The sequence below is a fragment of the Zonotrichia leucophrys genome, chromosome 3 (genome assembly GCF_028769735.1).
Source record: "Zonotrichia leucophrys gambelii isolate GWCS_2022_RI chromosome 3, RI_Zleu_2.0, whole genome shotgun sequence".
Lineage (NCBI taxonomy): Eukaryota > Metazoa > Chordata > Aves > Passeriformes > Passerellidae > Zonotrichia > Zonotrichia leucophrys.
The window spans coordinates 18318735-18340682 of NC_088172.1; the positions used below are offsets into that span (position 1 = coordinate 18318735).

Sequence of the window (21948 nt, forward strand, 5' to 3'; positions counted from 1 at the left end):
CTGGAGAGTAACGTTAGGAGGTTTACACACTTGTGCAAGGTGAGTAGGCTTTTATACAAGAAAGAAAATGTGCTTCCCTAATGAAGCTTGTTTTCTCTGCTGGATTTGAATAACCTGTTTGCAGACACGGAGGTGGAAGAGATGGTTGACTTATTTGCTTGCTTTTTTTTTTTTTCAACAGTGCAGGTAGGTTACCTGTGTCTGTGGAAAATAAAAACCTTACATTTCCTAAAAACAGGAACATTGCAAAGGAAAAGGGAGCTCTTAAGAAATGGATGCAGCAGCACCTTAAATTCTGTGTAACTTGCACAAAAATGCTGGGTGGTTGTTAGTATTGAGGTATTTTTAAGTGCTCTGCTAAAGAATTGTTCGGAGTTTTGCTGTTGCAAATGAAGTGGTATCTGACCTAAAGGAAGCTAAAGGAACTTTGGGGGTTGTTTTTTCATTATTTATTAGTTGTTCTGATCAACTGAAATAGTTTAAATAGTCTGAATTGCATCTTGGGGTGCTCAAACTATATTTCTCTATTGGAAGGGTATAGGAAAGCATGATGAAGGTGAATTGTGTAACTTAGCTGGAATTCTGGCTGAGTAAGTATGAAAGTGTTAATACATGTGTTATTAGCACTTGGATAGTTGAATATGAGTAAAAACCTCAACCTATAAATCAGGCCCTGTCAGCATTTACAATACTATTTGTTCTTGTGAGAGGAGGCAGATGGAGTGGTGATAGCTTTGTCCTCAGGGAAAGCTGATGTGGAGCTTTTTGTAGGGGTCATGATGATCTTTGCAACAATTGGAAAATTATGCAGTACCATTCTTTATTTTTTTTTTCCCTCTTCTTTTTGGGGCTTGATCCTGGCTCTTCCAAGTCTTAGAGTCACAGAATAATTTAAGTTGGAAAAGACCTCTAAGATCTTTCTGTTCTTTAGGCAGAACAATGGGAACCTAGGGATCTTTGAGAGTTTGCAGTGTCTGGGCTATTTTTAAAGACAGTGAGTTCACTTGATAAAGAAATATCTCTATAACTTAAAAACTTAAAAAATCAAAGTATAAAGTATAAAAGACACCAGTGGGGATGAGGAAAACAGGCTTGTAAATATGAAATATTGAGGAACTCCAGTTTGCTTATCAGAAGAGGGGATGTGACTTTAAGCAACACTGATTTGAAGCTTTATAGACCAAACCAACGAAATACGGTAATTTAGGCTAGGTAATGTCCACCAAAGACTGAAGTAGCTAAGCTGCTACTTGGAGTCCTCTTGTCCTGTGAGCATGAGAGGACTGTCTAATATATAATGGATGTCTTTTCCAGAAAGATACTGGTAAGCTTAAGAAAAGTGCTGATCGGTTTAGACTTGGAAAAATGATAGGCGCAGTAATAAATGAGATAGTAGTTTAAGCCTGAATAAATACGCTATGGAAGAATTGGCTTAGCTTTTGAAGGGATGTCACGCCTTAGAAGCAGCCTGAAAGTCCTTGAAACGATCAGTTAATGTGGACAAAGGTTGAGATTGACCACATGGCTTTGCAAAAGAAATCAGTAAATTCTCAAAGGAGTGAGCACTTATGGGATCAGAAGAAAGGGCTTACTGAGGGTAAATAGCACATTGCAATCTAGGAAAGACAGGGCAGGAGAACGTGCTCAGCTTTAACAGAGGAAAGAGCTCCGCAAAGGAGCCCTTGACAGGTTTCAGCACAAAGCTGCAAACGCTGGCTCAGAGTTCCTGAAGTGCACATTGTTGGACGGGCGCTCTGGAAAAAAGCATCGCTGTGTTTCTGACTCATTGCATCTCCTGGGGGTGTGCATTGCTTTCCACTGATGCTGGGGATCCTGCAGTGACTGGCTCAGCCCTAGCCAACTAATCTTAGATGGCTAGTTAAAGTAGAAAGAACCCCACTCCAAATTAATGAGCTGACTTCAAGCTAAGAAACACTGCATGGGATTTTCCCGAGTGTTTGGGAATTCTGCTTCTAGCTTTTATTACTTTCACGCCTTTTTGGTGCACTAAAGGTATTTTAGGGTATGCAAAGTATAGATCATCACATAATTTTGAGTCATTTCTAGACATATTCAGGAAATGCAAACCATGGAAGAGGGGTGGAGAATCCCATCACATTATCACTCTCATACTTTAGGAGCTTTTGAGCATTCCTGGATCCTTCAGCAGCAAACCCAGGTATGAGGGTGTTTCTCTCTGTGTTACTCTCAGTCACATGGATCTCTGCAAGGCCTGCCAATCCTGTTTTTCCTTTGAATTGTCCAATTGTTAGTCCTCCTGGGATCCACTGGCACAAGGGAAATGAATGTGTCTGTCAGGGGACAGTGGCAGATCATCCACAACCTTAAGGCTTAAACCATTAAAAAACTGAAGTAATTGAAAAGAATATAGTGTTGACATGTTTCTCTTCCTTTCAAGTGTCCTATGGATCTGTGGAAGATAAGTGGTTTTTTTCCAAAAGACATGAGCTATTCATTAGTATGGTGTGGTTGTTTTGGACTTTTGTTGGTTGGTTGGTTAGTTATTTCGTTTGTGGGGTGGTTTTATTTTTTGTGTTTTGTCTTATTTTTTCCTATTTTCCTTCTAAATAAACACAATTTAGTATGGCCATGCATGAATAGCTCTTTCTGGAATGAAGAAAAATAAGTAACTATTTCTTTGAATAGTTATCCAGTGAGAAATGAATCCAGAGCAACAGTTTATTAAATTGGAACTTAAGGCCAAAGCATAGACATTCATGTTAAAGCAAATCTAATTGCTTTTGTAAAATTATAATGAGATGTAGTAAACAAACCACAATTAAATTGGGCAAGCCTAAAGAAGGCAAGATGCTTGTGTGCAAGGCAAGTGGAGGCTGCTTCTATGCACTGCTATTGTTTTTTCCTCATAGAATGTATTTGCAAATATAGCTGTTCTGAACTGTACAACAGCTCTGCAGCATTTCCTATTAAAATGAGCAAACTGAATTTTCCAGCCCATGTGTGTGGCACTGTAACAAGAGCTGAAGAGATGCTTCCTGTGGCCAGATGGTGAGGAAGGTGTGTGAGCCCCAGCTTGGCTGGAGCTCCTGGTTATGGCCCACGTAGGCAGAGCTGTCTCTTCTCCCGACAGACCTGGCAGTGACTCTGGGGAGGTGATGCCTCATCAGTTCTGCTGATGTTTGGGAAGAGCATGAGCATGATCACAGCGCTTTCAGATGCTAGAAAGCCTTCTTTAAGTCCACTGATTAGATCAATGCAGACTTCTGCATGGGACTTCTACTAGTAGAAGGAACTAATGAAGAGATAACCTTCAATAATTTGTTATCTACACACAATTCTGGCTATTTTTTTTCCCTGTCCCTCCAACCCCTCTAGCTTATCAGGATTGTTTAAATCTTTCTAGATTTCTGAGGAGGATTTAATTCATAATGACGCAAAAGAATTTTAATGTAGCACTTGCTAGTGGAAAAGCTCTTCTTAATTAACATTGGAAACTTCAGCCCCTGAGTGAGAACTTTATATTTGGTAGCTTTAAAGCTTTCCATGTGAGAGATCTCCTCCTCCCCTCCAAGCTCCCACTCTGTTTCCAATAATTTGTGCAGGGCTCTCCAAGAATGTTGCAGTGATCTCATCTGGTAAAATAACCCTGGTCAGCAGTAGCCCGAATCCTCCATTGGGCTGTGTCTGCTGTGGGGTCACCAGGCTGCCACCACCAACCTCTCCCCCAGTGCAGGAGAGATGCCCTGGGGCTGGGGCTCACTGCACCCTGGGAGACAGAGGGTAACACAAAGTGTCTGTGGGCACAGCCAGGGGTGGCAGGCGGTGCTTGGAGGCCTGGTTTTGTGAGAACAGGGTCTGTCACAGCTCAGCCCCAGCAGCAAGAGGATTTATCCCCTCCCACCCCACCCAGGACAGGCCATGCTGCAGAGGAGAAGCAGACAATTAGTAAGGAATTTGCTAAATAGCAATACAGACTAAAAAGGGGAATTACCAGCTGAAGTTTTTCTATCAAAATGGCAGAGATTAAGGAATCTTTTCCTTGTCTTAGATATACGGCCTAGTGTGTCCAGGATGTCTTTTCATATGGTCTTTATATAAGTCAGTCTCTGGCTCTGAATGCTGTGCTATTGAACTCTAGGGTATAAGATATGGTCTCCAGTACTACATAAATAAAAGCAAATCTTTTCAGCTGAGTAGTGAAATGATGTTAAGGAGTTTGAGTTCAGGCAGAGTGATCTAATCTGGCTGTCAAAAAATTCAATAAAAACTCTGAAAAAAAATTTTAAATGTTCAAAGATTATGCTATGATTGTAAAACTCATAAATCAAAAATTTTCAGAAGAACCTGTTGGATGGGCAGTATTTTAGGCAGCTGCATTAACATGAACTGATAGTTTAGAGAATTCACTTTTGGGGCTTGCTGCTGGATTTTTTGCAATTAAACACTTGTGCATGAGCTTACCAAACTGAGGTCATTTGGATGTATACATGGTTTGTAAGGTAGAGTTGGAGATAAAATCAGTTGGATTAAACTACAAGAGGAGAAAGACATCATTGGGTTGTTGTTATATTAACTTGCAAGGAAACATTTTTTCTGTAAACTCACATATGTAGTCTCAGACTGGAACACCAGCTGTGTCTATCTCTGGAGAGATCTAACTAACAATGTATGTCAGAAAAAATATAGCATAATTTATTCATACCTCTCAGAACAGCAGAAATAAGGCTGAAATCCATGTGCCTGAAAACAAAACCTTGGGGGGGTTTGTACTAGTTCCAAACCTGTCCAAGGATGGTCTAGAAGAGTGATAAAATGCCATGGCAAAGAAAAAAGAAAATTAAAGCATAGTTCCTAATCAAACTCTGAAACAAGTGTTAAATTCAAGGAAGAATAGACTTGTCAATTAGAGTGAGAGTAGCAAGCCCTGCGGCACAAACTTTTTTCCTGGCTCTGAGCATTGGGGGTGTGAGATGAGCTTGGGATTGACTTGATCAAGCCAGGAGAAAGATGGCTAAAAATCAAGTTCCATTTAATTTTTTTCCAGTCAATGTTTAGTTGTGTTTTCTGTCAAGGTTATTCTTTAGTTAGTCTTTCAGAAGGGGAGACCGGCCAAAAGAAAAGAAGGACTCTGACATTCAATGCCATATCTTGCAAGAGCTATTCTTTGGCAGGGCTCTGTTTTGGGAGTAAAGCAGGAGATGGACAGTGCTTCTTTAAGCTGATAACAATACTGGGAGAGTTTTTTCTCAAAGAGATGCTGCAAAATGTTGCAAAGAAACAAGCCAGAGTATCGAGCTGGATGATATTGGGACATTTCTTAGGCTGGTATTTCTGTAAGAAACCAGTATAAAGCATTTGTGTTGGTGATTGTTCTACAGTTCAAAAAAAAAAAAAAAGGTCAAGTTACGGGAAATATGAAAAATGCCATAAATGATAGTTTCCTGGCTAGTCTTGGTTTGCCTCAGAAATGCTTTGGTGATGCTGTGCTTCCAATAAACATAAGTCTAACAAAAGACATTCTGTTTCCAGCACTTCTGATGGTGACTCTTCTCTCAAATCTAACTCTTTGTTGTCTGGTTTGGTGAAGTGGCTACGGCACTCTGCCAGCACTACTCCTCTGTCACTAAAACTGTATGGACAGTGATGACTAGCTGAGCTGGCAAGATAGGGATGGCATTTCTTGCTCACAGAGTCTGGGTTTTTTCCTTGGACTTCATAGTTCTGGGTGGAAAAATGATGATGACTATTTGGTACTTCTGTTGCCTGTGGTGAATGAAACCAAGATACAAACAAGCAATGTAAGAATGCAAAAATCAGTAGATATGAGTACTTTGAAAAATCCCAGATAAATGCAAGCCTAACTTTAATCTTTAATGGATTGCCCTTAGGATGTATTTTCATGTTCATACACATCTCTCTGTAGCATATCAGTTCACCTGGATAATGGAATCCAAAATGTACTGAAACACTTCTCTTTTTTCTTCCTTTTTTTTTTTTTTCCTGAGGCCAACAGGTGGTTGATTTAGAATGGGATAAGTATTCTGTGTACTTTCAAACTGTCTTATGTTTGAGATATCAAGTTATCTAAGTATTTTTCCAAAGAAATGTTTAAAAGTAAAAAGCAGATGAGATGGGAGAGGAAAAAACCTCCTCTTGGTGAAGATTGTTCCAAGCAATTCTATGTGGCTCAAAGAGCAAATGCTCAAATGCATCTTGTTTACGAAGGCAGTAGGTATCAAAGCTGTCTGCAGAACACAAGTGTTCAGTCCTCATAGAGAGTGTTCTAAATACAAATTAGGGTTACTATGTCACTGCTGCTCCCTCATTCTGGTATCTGTAGCCTCTGCAGAGAGCTGCTCTGCTCTTACCATTTTAAGACCTCTTTGGTCTCCAGAGAGAGACCACCTTCCTTTTGCAGATAGGAAACAAAGAAGCAGATTAAGCCCTTTGGCTGGGAATATTCAGGAAATTTGCTGGCAAATTAGGAAACTGGTTTGGCACATGCTAATCTTCATCTTCAACCTGAGCAGAACATCCCTCTCTTTCAAGAATGTCATTATTTAATTATGTCTGTTTAGGAAACGAAATATAATCCTTCTTGTTTGAAAAGACATCCTGGCTCATCTGGAAATTTAAATTGTGATTTAAAAATAGCTACAAGTCAGTGTTTACTCATACAGTATTATCTGCTGGAAAAGGCATTGGATATGCTAGTTACAAATGTCCAAGTCCAGCAGTTACACTACACTGTGACCGTGGAGTGTTTCTGCTAGGGAGCACAGGCTCAAGGGCAACACAAACATGAATATGAATTTGCCTTTTAGTTTGGGGCTCTGGAATGTTTCTGTTCTAACAGTGTTCTAATAAAACCAAAACATTGACTCTTTCCCAGCAAAGTTATAAATAGAACGTAGGCACCCTACTTCTTATACAGAAAGATAAACTGCAAAAGGAGATTGTGTGCAAAATGAAAAAACAACCAATTTAAAATGCTGATATTTTACTTGAGTCTCAGAGTTGCTTCACTCCTGCAACAAGCAGCTGCTATTTCTCCTTCATTTCCCCATGTAATTGATTTATTCTCATGACTAAGAATGGCATGATGCAGCACAAACAAGACAAATAGTCTTTCTGCACAGTGGCTCCCCTGTGCCTCTCACGGGTGACCTGAAGGTGATTCTCAGGTCTAGATGGCCTCAAGCAGCTTTGGGGTTCTGCAAACTGTGCAACCAGAATCCAGTAATGACATAGGTCAAAATGTACTTCTGCCCCTGTTTTAGAATCTCAGACACATTTAGGGTGGAAAAGTCCTCTAAGGTAATTGCCACACCATTAATCCAGAACTTCTAAGTCCACCACTATACCATGTCCATAAGCGCCCCATTTACACAACTTTTAAATATCTGCAGGAATGGCGACTACTTCCCTAGACAGTCTGGTCCAGTGCTTGACAAACATTTTGTGAAGAAATTTTTCCATTTAAACTTCTTCTGGTTCAATCCACTTCATGTATATTTGGGTCTGGAACTTGCTTTGTAGATGATATAAAGCTGGGAGCGGTTGCTGATACTCCAGAGTGTTGTGCTGCCATTCAGCGGGTCTTGACAAACTGGAGAAATGGTGACCAGGAACCACACAATGTTCACCAAAGGGAGTAAGTATGAAGTCTTCCACCTGGGAAGAAGTAAATCCAAGCACTAGAATGGATGGAGTCTGACCAGATGGGAAGCAGTTTTGAAGGAAAAGGGCTGGGGCTTTTGGTAGATACAAAGTTGATGTGGGCCAGCAGGTGTCCTTTAGTACAGGTGTCCAGCAGCCCCTTGAATTGCACCAGCAAAAGCTTTGCCAGCGGGATGAGGGAGGGGAGCCTTTGGCTTCACTCAGTCCTGGCAGGGCCAGGGGGGCCATGTCCACTTCTGGGCCTCCCAGTACAAGACATGGGGGTAGTAGGGGGAGGCCAGCAAATAACCACATGATGAAAGGATTTCAGCATAAAAATGAGAGTGAGAGAGAGGGAGATGTTACCTGACTGGGGCAGAGATTGGAGTAAAGATGGAAACTCACTCTGTTCAGTGGTGTCCTGTGAAAGAAGGAAAGACAATGTGCTGAAGTTGGAGTGCAGGAAGAATATTTGGGGACTTTGCTGTGAAGGTGGCTGAATGCTGAAAGAGACTGTCTAGACAAGTTGTGGAGTTGACATCCTTGGGAGACATTAAAAATCTGACCGGTTGTAGTCTTGAGTGGCATATTGTAGCTGACCATCCTCTGAGTGGGGGGCTGAGCAAAATGATCCCTAGAGTTCACTTCCAACCTCAGCAATTCTCTGATTCTGTGACTTGTAACCTCATTCTACAATAGAAAAATAGTTATTTTAAATGATATTTGATATTTACAGGATTTACTACTAAAGGAATATTGAGGAGCATCAGCCACAGCTTCAGCTCCCAGTGGGCTGTTTATACAGGTAGACAAGACCTAGACCATGAAAGAGAAGGGCAAAGACACAAAGGGATTAGCTGAAGGCAAGCTGCAGGCCTTGTCTTCCTCACATCTTGCACAGTACTCTATTCACAAGTAGGTTTTTCTCCCTCCTCCCCCCACAAAAAACAGTCTGGATTTTGTTTCTAAGTCTGCATGGGTAAAGAATAAGATATGAATGCACAGATCTCACTTATAAATTTACTAATATAGATTATATTTCTGAAACAAGTTTGCCCTCTATTCAGCAGCCGGGGGAAACAGAGGTACATTGATTCTGTGAGAACCTCTTCAAAGGTCCATTCACAGCCATTCATGGGAAGTGCTACATTGCTGGGCATGTGTGAGAGAAAAAGCACTTTAATTGAATGCATGAGTGTCTAACTGACTGCCAGATTGTGACTGGCCTCTGTGCAGGCCCAAAGTTGCACATGTTCTGCTGGGAGCAAGAAACTGCTGTAGAGACAAGACATCCTCTTACTCTATGAGCTGCCCAGGAGATCAGGCACTGCAAAATAAAGACAAATCTGTCAAGGTGGCCATGGGAACTGAAAACAAGGCTTCCTGCAATACAGATCATTCATTTGGCTGAAAGAACTCCCAAACATGGCTTCTATCTGTGTGCAGAGCTGTAGGTACTCTGAATAGAGCTGAATGCTTTTAGATTTGCGTAGGAATGCTGGGTGTTAAGTCCAGTCTGGGATACAAAACTACTGTGAAGTAGAAGGATCAGTTTCAGTTTTATGCAGTGTTCTTGCGACTTTCTCTTTATAAGTATCAGCAACCTCCTTGTCTCTGTTCAAATTTTGTTCAAACTGTACAAGTCTGCTCAAGAGCAAAACTTGGCTCCAGCTTCCCTACAGTGCTGTGGGATGTTATTCTCCTCTGTAATATGTGTCTACAACTCTTGTTCCACAGATGCAGAAGAGGTCACAAGTCATGTTATTTTTAAATGTGGACTCCAGTTTCAGTCTACCTTTGCTTGCTTGTTGTATAATATGTTTTTCATTTTCTGTCCTTCCATTATTAAAAGCTAATCAACTTATATTTTCCTCAAAAAATACCTGATGGATACTAATAATACTAATGACTAATAATAATAATGACTAATAATACGAAGTATCCATAAAGAAGGTGAAGAGGATGGGCAAAGGCAGCAGGGTATTCAGGGATGCATTTAACACTGTTCATTAAAACTATGTGAATCTGCTTCAGGAGATTAGATAAACATCGATTTTGCTCATAGAGAGCAAAAGATAAAAAGCAGCCCCCCTCTTCTTTTTCTGCAAAATGAAAGGAACTGATGTAATTGTTCTAAATCCAATACAATGAAGTACTATTGGAGCAGTGCCAGCAGTGTACTTCCTGCCAGTGTCTGCTCCTCCAATCAGTTTAATTATGAGCAATTGTTTGGGTTGTGCTGTGTAGAAATATTAGAGAATGGAAAAAAAGAACGTACTTTAGGTCACTATTTTGCACTGATTCATGGTTTGGCAGAAACCATTAACTAGATTTTATGCTTTACAGCACTGTAATAGTATCACTGTGGATCAACCTTGCCATATAAGCACATACAGCACAAATCCACCATTTATTTTGACAAGGCTCTAGTTGAAGCATTTGAAAAATGCTGAAATAACATCAGCTATTGGCTAGAATTTTTGGTTAATCATGTGCCTACGCTTATCCAAGGGATCTAAGTAGGCTATGAAAAACTGGCTATTGTTAATGTCTCCTATGTTTATCTGTCATGTCAAAGTTTTATAATAATTTTTCTTGTGCTCAACACTTTTCTCATGTCTTGCTGCTGCATGCAGAGGCATTTTGTAATCCTAGATCAGTTCTTTTGGAAGGGCAGACTGGGGAAAGATGGTTCTTCTCCCAGCTTGCAGGATTGCTCTCCTTCTGATTGTTTTTCTTGGGATACTGAAGGCTTAATTAAGCTAACAGGATTGCTCTGGAAGCGAATCCTGATTAACATGTACTTCAGTTTGTGTGGAATGGTTCCAATGCAGACTAGAGAGGGTGTTTGCTGGGGCAGTGCCTCTGTGCTGATCTCTTCATGCACAGATCTTGCAGGACAAAACCCAAAATGCCTATTAGTGCTGCTCCTCAGCCTGGTCAGCTGCCAGGACGGGAGCCAGCTGGGCACAGCACTCAGCTGTGGAGGGGAGGAAGTTCTCACATTGCTGAGCCTGATGTAGCCACCCCTGGTGCCATTCCTCTCCAAGCAGAGAATTTTAGATTTCAGACATTGTCAGATACTACTGATCTGCAAACTAGGAAAAAAAGTCCCTTGAAATACAGAAAACAAAGAGTTCATAGCACTTGTGGCAAGTGTGAGTTTTAGGGGCTCATGCTTAGATCTGATATGACATGCTGCAAGAGCATGCTCCCTCCAGGAATGTCATATAAACTAGCCCAATCGGGATGCTCTTCCTAGAGAGGACAAAAGATGCACTTGTTTTCATATTTGCTGATGGAAAATGTTCATTTCCCCCTCCCCCCTCTCATGTGAGCTGTGTACGTGCTTTTGCTTTTGACACCAGAACAAATCCTGGCTAACTAACACATCTCTCCTTGTACTATGGGAGACTAATATGGGATTAAAGCAAATAAATTTTGTAAATGTGGCAGGTGGCATTTTGCATCTTTGCCAGGTTCTGAAGTCTTTGCATTAAGCATGTTTCTTAGATATAGCTTAAGGCTGCAAAGTTCAAGGGATACAAGGGTCCAGCTGTTGGCAAAAATGTGGGGACCCAGCTGCAAATCATCTGTGACTTGGGCTGCTCCAATTCTGCTGTTAAAATGTAAGCAATGGTCATTTCTAGAGAGTTCTGAATTTCAAGAGTTCAGAAATAACAGTGAGAGAAACAGAAGTCCTCTGTTTGGATCCTACATTTAGTACTTTGTCAGATATCTGCTTAGCTTGAGGATCATTTGAGAGATCATATTTTGCCTGGTGGGGTGCTGCACCTCAGTTGCATAAGCATGTCTTGGAAAATAATTTTCCATCAGGAAGCAGTGTTCTCTGTGAATACAAATTCTTCCCATGTAAAGATGTTGCAGAAGAAACAGTAATCTTTGTTCCAGGAAACAGAGAGAGGGCAAATGAAACTGCTGTTTAGAAAAGTAGGATCAAGAGCATAATTGGAGATAAGGAGATAAGATCATGTGATGCATTGTAGATGTGACCAGGGAAGAAGAGATTAAAATCACTCTATTCTAGGTCAATTGAATAGAATAAAACCATGAAATATTATTTTATTTTAGCCACTGACATACTAATAAATAAGGGCAGAGGTGGGTCTCATAAAGAAATTTCCATTACCACTGATGTTTTTAAGAGCTGTATTTTGTCTAAAAATAAAATTTGTTACATTGCCAGGGTTATAACTTTTATTTTTTCCAGCCATATTCTTAGAGTTACCCAGAAAAGTGTTGCTGATTTGAGAGCATGGCTATGACCTGCTCTGCTGCTGCCTTCTGCTGTGCACTCAGGAAACTTCAAAATGAGATGAGTGCTTACCTGGTCCTTTCACCAGTCTCATTGTACTGCTTAACTACTTGCTGACTGGAAGCTTTTTATATTAGGGAAAGTTGTGTCCCCCTGACATCTTCTGGCTGTTCAGTGCTGAACCTCATCTGTCCTTGCACTGCCTCATCACCAGGTTTTTAATTGTGGTAAGCTGCCTCTTCTTCTAAACAGTTTGTAACGGCTTTGAAAGGCAAAGTTCCCTAATATAGCGTCCATATGAAAGTTGGTATTTGTTTTATTTCTGCATTTTGTCCTCCTACTCCTTAAAACAATTTTATAAAGGATGTCCCCTTTCCCTTAATACCAGCCTTTGTTTATTGTGGGTCTTTGGGAGGGACCTCATTCAACTTTTTGTTGAAATCCAAGAAAACTATTTCAGGTACATTGACCTTGTAGTGACTCTGGTAGTGTACTGAGATAACTCCCTTGTTTTCTGGGAACACTCCTCATTAGGCTATCACATTGATCTATCTGCTACTTGCATTTTTTTGCTACAGTTTCTACTGATTCCTCAAGACCAGAGGTGAAATTTATTGGTTAGCAAGGTAACCATTCAAATTACAGAGAACACTTGGAAAAAAAAAAAAAAAAAAACCACTGAATTTGCCTCTTCATATTTCTCTATTATTTTCACTATTTATAGTAATGGCTGGAGTTGGGTATTGACAGCAAGGAATGTTTTGGTCTCCATATAGCATCTACCAGTAAAGATTTATATGGTCTTTGCATACAGCTTAGTGTATAGATGAACTGTAGCATGGCAGTACTCATGCAATGCCTGAGCACTGGTACCCAGGCCCATCTGTAGCATTAAGCTGTTGATTCAGGCCAAAATCACACCAGAAACCTTTCCAATTCTTGCCTTCACGTGCAATTCCTAGGCACAGCTTCGGAACTGGAACCAGTCTTCATCTGGTGCTAACAGCTGTTTTGGAGATAGTTCCTCCCCTCACCTCCCTTTTTGGTGGGTGGATTTAGTGGTAAGGACGAGTTGCTCCATGGCATCTGGCCTGAGTGCTGTAGAAGGGTCCCACTTCTGGTCAGTGCAGAGCTGTAGCCATGGGGCCACATGCCACCATGGGGACTCTGCTGGATACTACCCTGCAACTGCCCTCAGGGGAGGAGTTTTATCTATTTATTAATTTTCCTTCAGAAAAATGTCTTGGAACATGGCAGTACATCAGCACTGTGAAAAGCTGAGTGAGCTAGAGTTGATTTGCACAGACTTATTCAAACTCCATTTGGAGACCTGCAATGATTTTCTTCCATCTCATTTCTCCCATGTGGATTTCTCTGAAAACCTGCCACGAGGCAGTGCCTGCCTGCACATGTCTCAGCTCCCATGGCTCAGTGGCTTCTCTTGGCCTGCACAAGGTGCCCTGTGATCCTCCAGCAGCACTGGCTCATGAGTGCCCTCAGCTGAGGGACACAGCTGCTTTGGATTTGCAAGTTGGTCTTTTCAGGTGGCCTCCACACAGCTCCTACACCCATTATCTCTTGTTTCATCACAGTCAGTCCTGCTGCCATGGGATGAGTGTTAGATCTTCATGTAGTGCTTGTGCAGAGTGATCACAGGTAGGGTCCTTCAAAGCAGCCCCACCTTTTGCATGCTTTTCACTTCTCTGACAGTGTTAATTCATGGTGTTATTATTTCATGGCACCTACTGATTGAAATAGCCTGTGATGTTTTAAAAAGCCTTTATTTCATTATAAGGTCCTCTGTTTCAGTGGCTTTTCTCATTTTTAAAGTTGACAAAAGTCTTTGGAAATATATTGATACTTTTTCTCTCTCTTCCCCCATGTCTATTTGCTTGCAGTGCCCTCCAGAATAACCCAGTGAGTGAGCTCCTGCTCCTACAAGGGTCTCTAGTACGCCCATAATGGAGAAAGCAGCAGCCACCCACCTTCATGGGCCTCCACAGGCTGGTCCTTTCCACCCAGCCCATTTTCACAGTTAGTGAGACTTAAACTCCAGGCAGCTACCCCAGCAGAGCAGCACTGTGCCTCTGGCTATGCCTGGCCAGCTTGAACAGAACAAAATGAAGATTAATTGACTTGATCTGACAGCATTAACTGGCCACTGAGACCCAAACTAATATCTCTGTGCAGGCTGTTGGCCTTACAGTATATAATCAAACGCTTGTCTGTTTTCATATTCTGTCTCTGCCACTGGCCAAGAACAGATGCTTTGGTTAATGATGTTTATATCCAGGCCATCTTGCTAGGAGTCACCCTCAATACTGCTAAAATGACTATCCTACTGTATCCTATATATAGGACCTTAAAGAAGATTGATGTTAAAAACCCTCTACATGGTATAACACAAGAGACAGTGTAAGAAACTCTCAGGGTATTGCAGTAATAAAGTTATTTCCAGCTCACATTTATTGTAAATTATCTGTTTTCATTTTTTTTCACCCTCAAGAACAGTTTGCATTGTAGCACTAGAATCCTTTTCATGGGTCTCTCAATTAATGTCTCCTTTCATGCTGTTGGCTGTGTTATAAACCCTGCAAGTACAACTGCCTTTGCACCCTAAATTGCATACTTTTAGTGTTTTAAAATCCATGACTTTTGCTTTTTTTTTTGCTGGTGAGGCTAGTTAACTCTGAAAATCTGTTCATAAAGATAAAAACTTTTTAGGTCTCTCAAATGTTCTTATCAGAAAATAATAACGTATTATATCCAAAACAGTAAAAACTAATTTTATTCTTTTTCTAATTATAGAGCAATTCTAAACAAGTTAAGCAATAAAAGTACTTGGCTAAAGGGAACTTGTGGTTTTGTTTTGGGGGGTTATTGGTTTTGGATTCAATATGAACTTTTACCCTTTGGTTAATTTTTTCCTGCTTTGCCTCATAAGAATTCTCCTTTGTTTGCCACCTGCTCTGTAGCTGAAGAAATGAAAAATGTGAAGATGGAGATTCTTAAGGAATCAGTAACACTATGATTGGTACTGTCCTTCACAATGTAGATTTAATTATTTTACTTTTTATTTTTATCTCTTTTTTAAGTTTGTGCCTTCTTTCTGTGTCAGCTTTCTTTGTTCTGGTGTGATTGCTATTGAAGTGGAAAAAGCATTTAAAATTGAATTCCTATAGCATTCAGGTGCTGCTAGTCTTCTAAGTACTCAGTCAAAAATGCTTGTGGCTATCTTCTGTTATTTGTGTTGTTTCTATTCAAATATGTTGAAGGGAGTCCTATCCTGCTGGGTATGCTGTAATTGTTCCAGTTGTTGGAAATGCAATTTCCAACAACATGTTGGTTTGTCTATCTGGACGTCACAGCTGGAAGGCAACCCAGCCTTCCTGTCAGAAGCATCTTCTACACACAAATTCACAGGCCATGCACGTGGGCCTGAGAAATCTGTGCTCTACAGATTTGTCACTTTTCTCTTGGCATCCAAAGGCCTGAGATAAAAATGCCAAGATAGAGGGATGCTGCACCAAGACAACTGTTCTATGATGGTGAAGAGTGACCACCACTGGCAGAAGGCCTGCTCTGCCCTCTCTGCTCTAATCAGATCACGGTGTTGCTGGATTGGGGGTGTGAAAGAACTCTCCTCTTGGGGTTAAAAAGAAAGACCTCAAGGGAAGAAAAGCTTTACTATACAAGTTTCAGTGTCTAATCAATAATTAAAGGCCATAATGAAGTCTAGAAAAACAGTACCTGTTTAACTCTGCTTTGTGCCCAGCAAATGACTTGAGGCCATGCAATTTCTGTAGTAATTCTGCTGCTGCTTCTAATGCTGTTGAATAAGGAGTGATTTCCTACCACAGGTGTTAGAGATATTCTGCTAAACATTATTTAGATACGGATGACTGGTAAAACCAACACAGAGTACTAGGAATGAGGTGGGATGCTTCTAGATCTTTGGTGATCTTTATGCCATACCTACTTTGCAGAAAAAGAAGAATGCTTTGTTATAGGAATTTAGAAGTTGGTAACAGAAAATTCAGCTGTCAAGAAAACAGAATATCTGGAAAGAAACCTTGAAAAAAAAAAAGCCCACTAGTCTGTTTGAAGCAGAAAATAACCTGTCTAGAACATTCTTCAGAAAATCTGCACTTTAGACTGAATAGCAGGGTTAGTTCTGGGAAAGAGTAACTACTTTGAATGACTGTGATGGGCAGAGTGTGTTAAAAAAGGGGATAAAAAATAGACTATGGGGGAAGTGGACAATGAAGCTGGTGTCTCCAACCCTCTCATGAGGCTGAAGGTCAGGAGCTGTAAAGAAGCCCAGTCAGTAAAGAAGGTTAGCTTGACAGAGGCATCCATAGATGGTAAGGAAAGGAAGCAATTAGGCCAGCTCCTCCCGTGGTATTCTGGCATCTTTTCCAAGAACAACTAAGAATTTGGATGACAGGATTAAGTGCAGTGCTGCTCCGTGCTAAACCACTGAAGGCTCCTGGGAAGCAGTGCTTACACTGCCTTGTCATCCTAGGAGATGGGTAGAAATGTTAAATTACAGGCAGTTGGAAGGGCCTAACTGTTCATGCTAAGGTGTTGCTGGCATCCTTGGTTCTCCAGGCACTGTTTGCTTCATGGGTGGCTTCAGTTTTTGTTATTAATACACTTACTGCCTTTGAAGGAGCTTGTTAGCACAGGTAGCACCCCCAGCAGCCATCAGGATCTCTCCTGGCCCAGAGGTGGATCAGCTATTTGTGTGAGTTGTGCCTGCATAAGATAACAGCCCCTCTGCGGGCTGTGGGCCAGCGGTGCCAGGCTGATGCCCATCCCTGAGGAGCACTGAAAGCCTGCTGGGACATGCCCCACACCCTCTCCTGCACAGAGAGCACTGATCCCCCTGTCCTCTCCTCAGCTGCAGCCTCAGAGATGGGATTATTTCAGTAACTTTCATCACTCTGGGCACATTGGCCTCAGGGCACTGTCAGACTGGAGTGAGACATGCACACAATGTGATGCTGGAGCAGTCTGGGCAGAGCCCTGCCAGCTACATAAGACATTTTGGTCTCTGTGCAAAATGCTTCTTTTGCCTCTTCCTTCTGGAAGGCATATATTATCTAGAGTTTTCATTCTCCTGGGCAATCCCTTATTTCCTGGATGAAACTCATTTTATCTCTTTAAAATTTCAGAGGAGACTTGGTGTTAAATGCTGTCTACAGAACATTTCATCTTCAGCCTTTTCAACAGAGATGTCTTTCTCTCTGTGGGGTAAGCAACCCAAATTCAATTTCAATGAAAAAAAAAAAAATTTTTTTCCTTTGCTTGCTCAGTTTTGTTTTTTGTTAATTTTGTTGCTCAGAAGATTGTTAGGTTTAGCTGAGAATTTAAAATCTTACTCTTTGCATCAGCCTCTGGGTGATTACAAGTCTCCTGGGTTAGGTGCAAGACCTGGGTGATTTCCCCACTGCAGTGCTCTCTGCAGCTTCCAAATGTGGAAAATCTTTGCATGCTTTGTGGGAACTTCACATTATTTCTCTAGAACAGGGAAGAAAGAGCTACTAGAGAAAGAAATTGTAAAGCTTGTAGCCAAGCCAGTTTCTAAAGTTAGGGTGGGAAGGTATGCAACCATTTAATACCAGGAATCTAACCAGCTCCCAGAATAGTCTGGCATAAACCTGTTGGTAAAAAGTTTTGATGTAAATGGAGTGCCTAATGAAGGTATCATGCTTCTCAGTCCCACAAGGGTCTTTCCTCCGTGTCTGCTAACACACCCATTTGCTAATTATAAACACACTCAGGCTGCTTGTTTCTCTCCACTCAGAAATGTGACTAAAATCAAAGAGTCCGTAATTGAGGACAAGACCACAAAGAAAGTAGCAGAGAAAATGAAGGTATCAAGAAGAAAAGAGACACATGGGTGAACGAGAAAAGAGAGAAGCTTAACAGCTTTGGTGCAAAGCTGCCAGAAGTTTGACTGACAGGTGAAAGCAGCTCAAGAGACCTGCCTTTTTGATAAGGACAAATGAAGATATTTTAGGATTTGAAGTGTAGGTAATTTTTCAAACGTTGCTTTTATTACAAAGCTGGACTGGTTAAGACAAACATGCAGTCCTGGGGGGATGATGATGCTAGATCATATGAGTCAGATTCTGCCCTCAGAAATAGTTCTGTAGGCAAGCATAAGCCAAATGTAAAAAGTGTGATTAGATGCTAAATTTCATGCTAAAGAGGAAAAAAATAGAGTAACTGCCAGCTGTGGATAAAGTTTTGCAAATCTCAGTACTCAAGCAAAGTAACTAAAACATCTGTCAGTGAGGATTCTCCCAGAGTCCACTAGATAATTAGGCAGAGCAAACAATTAAACATAAGTCTTAAATCATGTCACGGTATTTTCCTCTGGTTAGGGTGACATTTGTTTAACACACTTAAGTTTCTCCTAACAAAGTTAGGAAACTATTACTAGTTTCCATCAGTGAATCTGATTCCGCATATGCCTTTGTAATAAGTAAGTTCACTTGTAGTTCTTGCTCCTTAGTTTTTCTATTGGTATAGATTTTAATAATGCATCAAGAAGTAATTCCAGTCTAACAAAAACAGATCAGCAACAGAAATACTTTCATTTTATTGAAATAGTTGTACTAGAGTATTGTGTGCTTGACTATGAATCAGCTCAAATTCACTATCAAGTCTGTATAAACTAGTAAGAGGTATCACCTATTCTGTCAAGTCTACCCTCATATCTGGACTTGTTTCCTACACAGAGCCATCAGATTCCTGGCTTGGGAATCTCTAATACCCTTCCCAACTGTTTGGTAACATCCCAAGTTCTATTCTATTTTCCATGGCAAAAGCCTGAAGGGGAACAAAACCCAGGAGTTAAAAGCTACAAGTCCAGCAATGAGATGTAGTGTCAGAGGTACCGTATAGTGAAATGTCCAAAGTGACTATTTTAGTACTTAAAATATTGGTGAAATTTTAGATCTGATTCTGTGGATGCTTCACTCTTAGAAAAGATGTGGGCCAGAGCTGGACAGAGTTCAGAAAAAAAGAAATAGAAAGATAGAGATTTTAAAAAATCATGTCCTATGAGTTGAAGGCAGTGTGATGTTTAGTCTAGAGAAGACTGAGGAGAGGTGTGATAACAATGTTTGCTAATTTTAAGAGATACTCCAAGGAGGAAGGGAATAATGATATTCCAGAGGGAAAAAAGCACATGAAGCAATGTTCTTAAATTGAGGTGAAGGAGACTTCTGTTAAATTTTAGGGGAACATAAGCTGTTCTAATATTAAAGATAGCCAAGGAATGGAGGATCTTGACAGTAGATGTGAGAGGCGATGGAAGCCCATTGTTAGGATTCTGTAATAAATGACTTTACATACATACTGCTGTGTAAATATCCAAAGTATGCCTGGAAGGATTTAGCACAGTTTTTTAGCAGCTGTGGTGAGCTGCATAGTCTCTTAAGGATAATTGAGGGTGACCATTCTTCCACGATGACATGAATAGAACTAATGAGAAAAAAGCAGAAGCTGTTGCTCATCCAATGTAGGTGGTTTCAGTCACTCAGGGCATGACACCTGGGTTTTGGTAATGCAGAAGAGGGGCTCTAGGGTTTTGAAAAGGAGGCATTTGAAGGCAGGCAGGTTGTTGTCAGCTCTGTGGGTGCTGTTGCTTAGATGCTGCTGTTCAATATAAAAATGACTTTGCCTTGAACCTTTCAGGGTGGTTTCTGCAGTCTAAGCTTTCATCAGTTTTCTGTTCTTCAAGTGTTGTGTGTGCTAAGGCCAAGCACCCAGCTCCCATGAGCTGGAGAACCCTGTTCTATGTCTCTTTGCCTCCTTGCCTTTCAGCTTTCACTGACACCCTCTGGCCTGCAAAGACTGCCTGGGCCGAGTCCCCTCATTTCCAGGATCCAGTTCCCCTAACCAGCATATCAGGCCATGGATGTTTCTCTTGAAGCAAGACACTTTCAGCACTTGATGTAGTTTTGCTGCTTAAGGTCTCTTTACAGTCTGGACAGTCCCTATGCCCCGTGGTTCCCAGGACCGCTCTTTGTAAACTGTCACTTTCTGCCTTCCTTAAGAATTATCCTGAAATCCATAAGCACGGGATGGCAGCCAGAGGTTGGTGGAACTGATTTAAGACGTGAGCTTATCTGCCTCATTAAATAACCAGAAGAAGCTGGCTTCAACTTTCCTTTAAAAAGCTCAGTCATACCAACAGCAGAAGATTAGGGTATAAATCATCCATTTGGCAGGATTAATACAAAAATACCTCTCTGTTGCTCAGCACTTGTTTTCATCCGTTTTCTTAGTTACACAGCCTGGCTGCCTCTGGCACCCACTATGCAGTTTCTATTTTGAGCGATGGCTCTCAGGGCCCACGGGGCTATGGGGCTTTCTTCTCCAAGTGGGGCTTTTCCCGGCATGGTGAGGGAATGGACACCCCGCTCCCCAGCTGCACTTTGAAATCACACACGTCTCCCAAAGCAGTTGTAAGCAGATAACTCTACTTGTCCAAAGGTGCATCCCCAGCTCTCCTCCTTCCCTGGGAGTGCCTTTGGCTGCCTGGGAGCCTCAGTCACCCCTCAGGAGCTGTGCGATCCCTGCAGTTTTGTTGCCTAAGGCTCAGGGATCAGTGCAAACTCCAGGAATGAAGCTTTGCTTCTTTTCCTCCCCCCGCGCGTTCCTGGAGGCTGCCCCGGCCATCTGGCCGCATGACTCACGGCTTTTAGGCCCAATGAGGGGCCGAGACAAAGGAGCCATTCTTCAGCACAGGCTCCGGGCCGCTACAAAAGCTGTGAGATAGGCATCTCTCCCTCTCCTCCTGGAGACCCGGGCTCTCGTGTGGCGCAGGAGCCCCTGCAGAGCAGGCATGGTGTCCTGCTGCTGCCATTCCTCGGCACCTCCGGCTCCTCGGTGTCCTGGGCAGGCCCAGGTTGTTTGTGGCGGCTGCCAGGTGTCTCCTCCCAGCCGTGTTCTCTCCCTTGCTTGGCAAGACGCTCTTCTGTTCCCAGCTGCAGCTTTGCCACCGCTGCGTGTGACTCGGGACGCAGAGCTCGGGCAGAAAGGTGCTGCTGAAACAGGGCAGCAGCCCTGGCTACCCCTCGCTGTCCTTGGCCCTACTGAACCCCCCTTGCCAGACTGGAAAACTCTATTGTCCTGAACAGAACCTGCTACATTGCCTAAGCATCCGTCAAATGCAAGAAGTGTCTTACTTCTGCCTATTCACTGCTTGTTTCTGGGCATTCCATGAACTGTTTATTGAAATATAGTTGTACTAGTGTATTTTTTCCAGGCGGTTAAATTTCTCACCACAGGAAAAGAGTACAAATCACCCTTGTGCTATGTTTGAAAATAATTCTTATTTTGTTTTCTACAGCCCCAGTTGCAGAAGACTGTTAGCAGATACTCTGTGTTTGTGCCTGGAAAATCCCGGTACAAATACAGGTAAGTCTGTGGTGTCAGGGCTATCATATACCGAAACTAATATATTTAGACTTTGTTTCATGTGTTTTTGGCTGATCAGAACTCTGTGCCCCCGGCTGAACTTTAAATCACAGTTGATTGCTGTATTCCAGGTCTGAGCTGTTGCTCCCAGTGAGCTGCCTGCTCTCCTGGCGAAAATACTGAACTAAAAAGGAGAGACAGAAGAGGAGAGCAATGAGCCAGTTGTAGATGTGGGGATAAGGACTTCATAGAAGAGTAAAAGGCATCGTCTCTTTTGCTCATATTTTTGCATGAGGTGGAGGTAATCCAGCAGTTTAAGGCAGGGAAGATACTGGGGGAACCAGGCCAGGCATAGCCAAAACAAGTGACACCTCAGTATGCAGCTTCCAGCTGTGAAGAAACTGTGTTGATTCTCATCCCAGTTGTATAAATGTATGTTTTGTCAAGGCTGAAAGGAAGCTCCTGATCCTTTGCTGGCACTTAGTGCTATAAAAGCATCAGAGTTAAGCAGGCAGAGACCAGTGGAAGCTAAGTGGGACCTGACAGCAAAAGCAATAGGAAATACACTGTGAGCAGGACAGGGTGACACCCCC

At 41.8% G+C, this 21948-nt stretch overlaps 1 long non-coding RNA gene across 1 annotated transcript; it reads left to right on the forward strand.

The window, feature by feature from the left end:
- LOC135446339 (uncharacterized) lies at positions 1-19097 on the forward strand. Its single transcript, XR_010439745.1, has 4 exons — positions 1-39; positions 7522-7636; positions 17095-17173; positions 17727-19097. It is a non-coding gene; the product is annotated as an uncharacterized LOC135446339 (long non-coding RNA).
- Positions 19098-21948: the final 2851 nt, after the last annotated feature.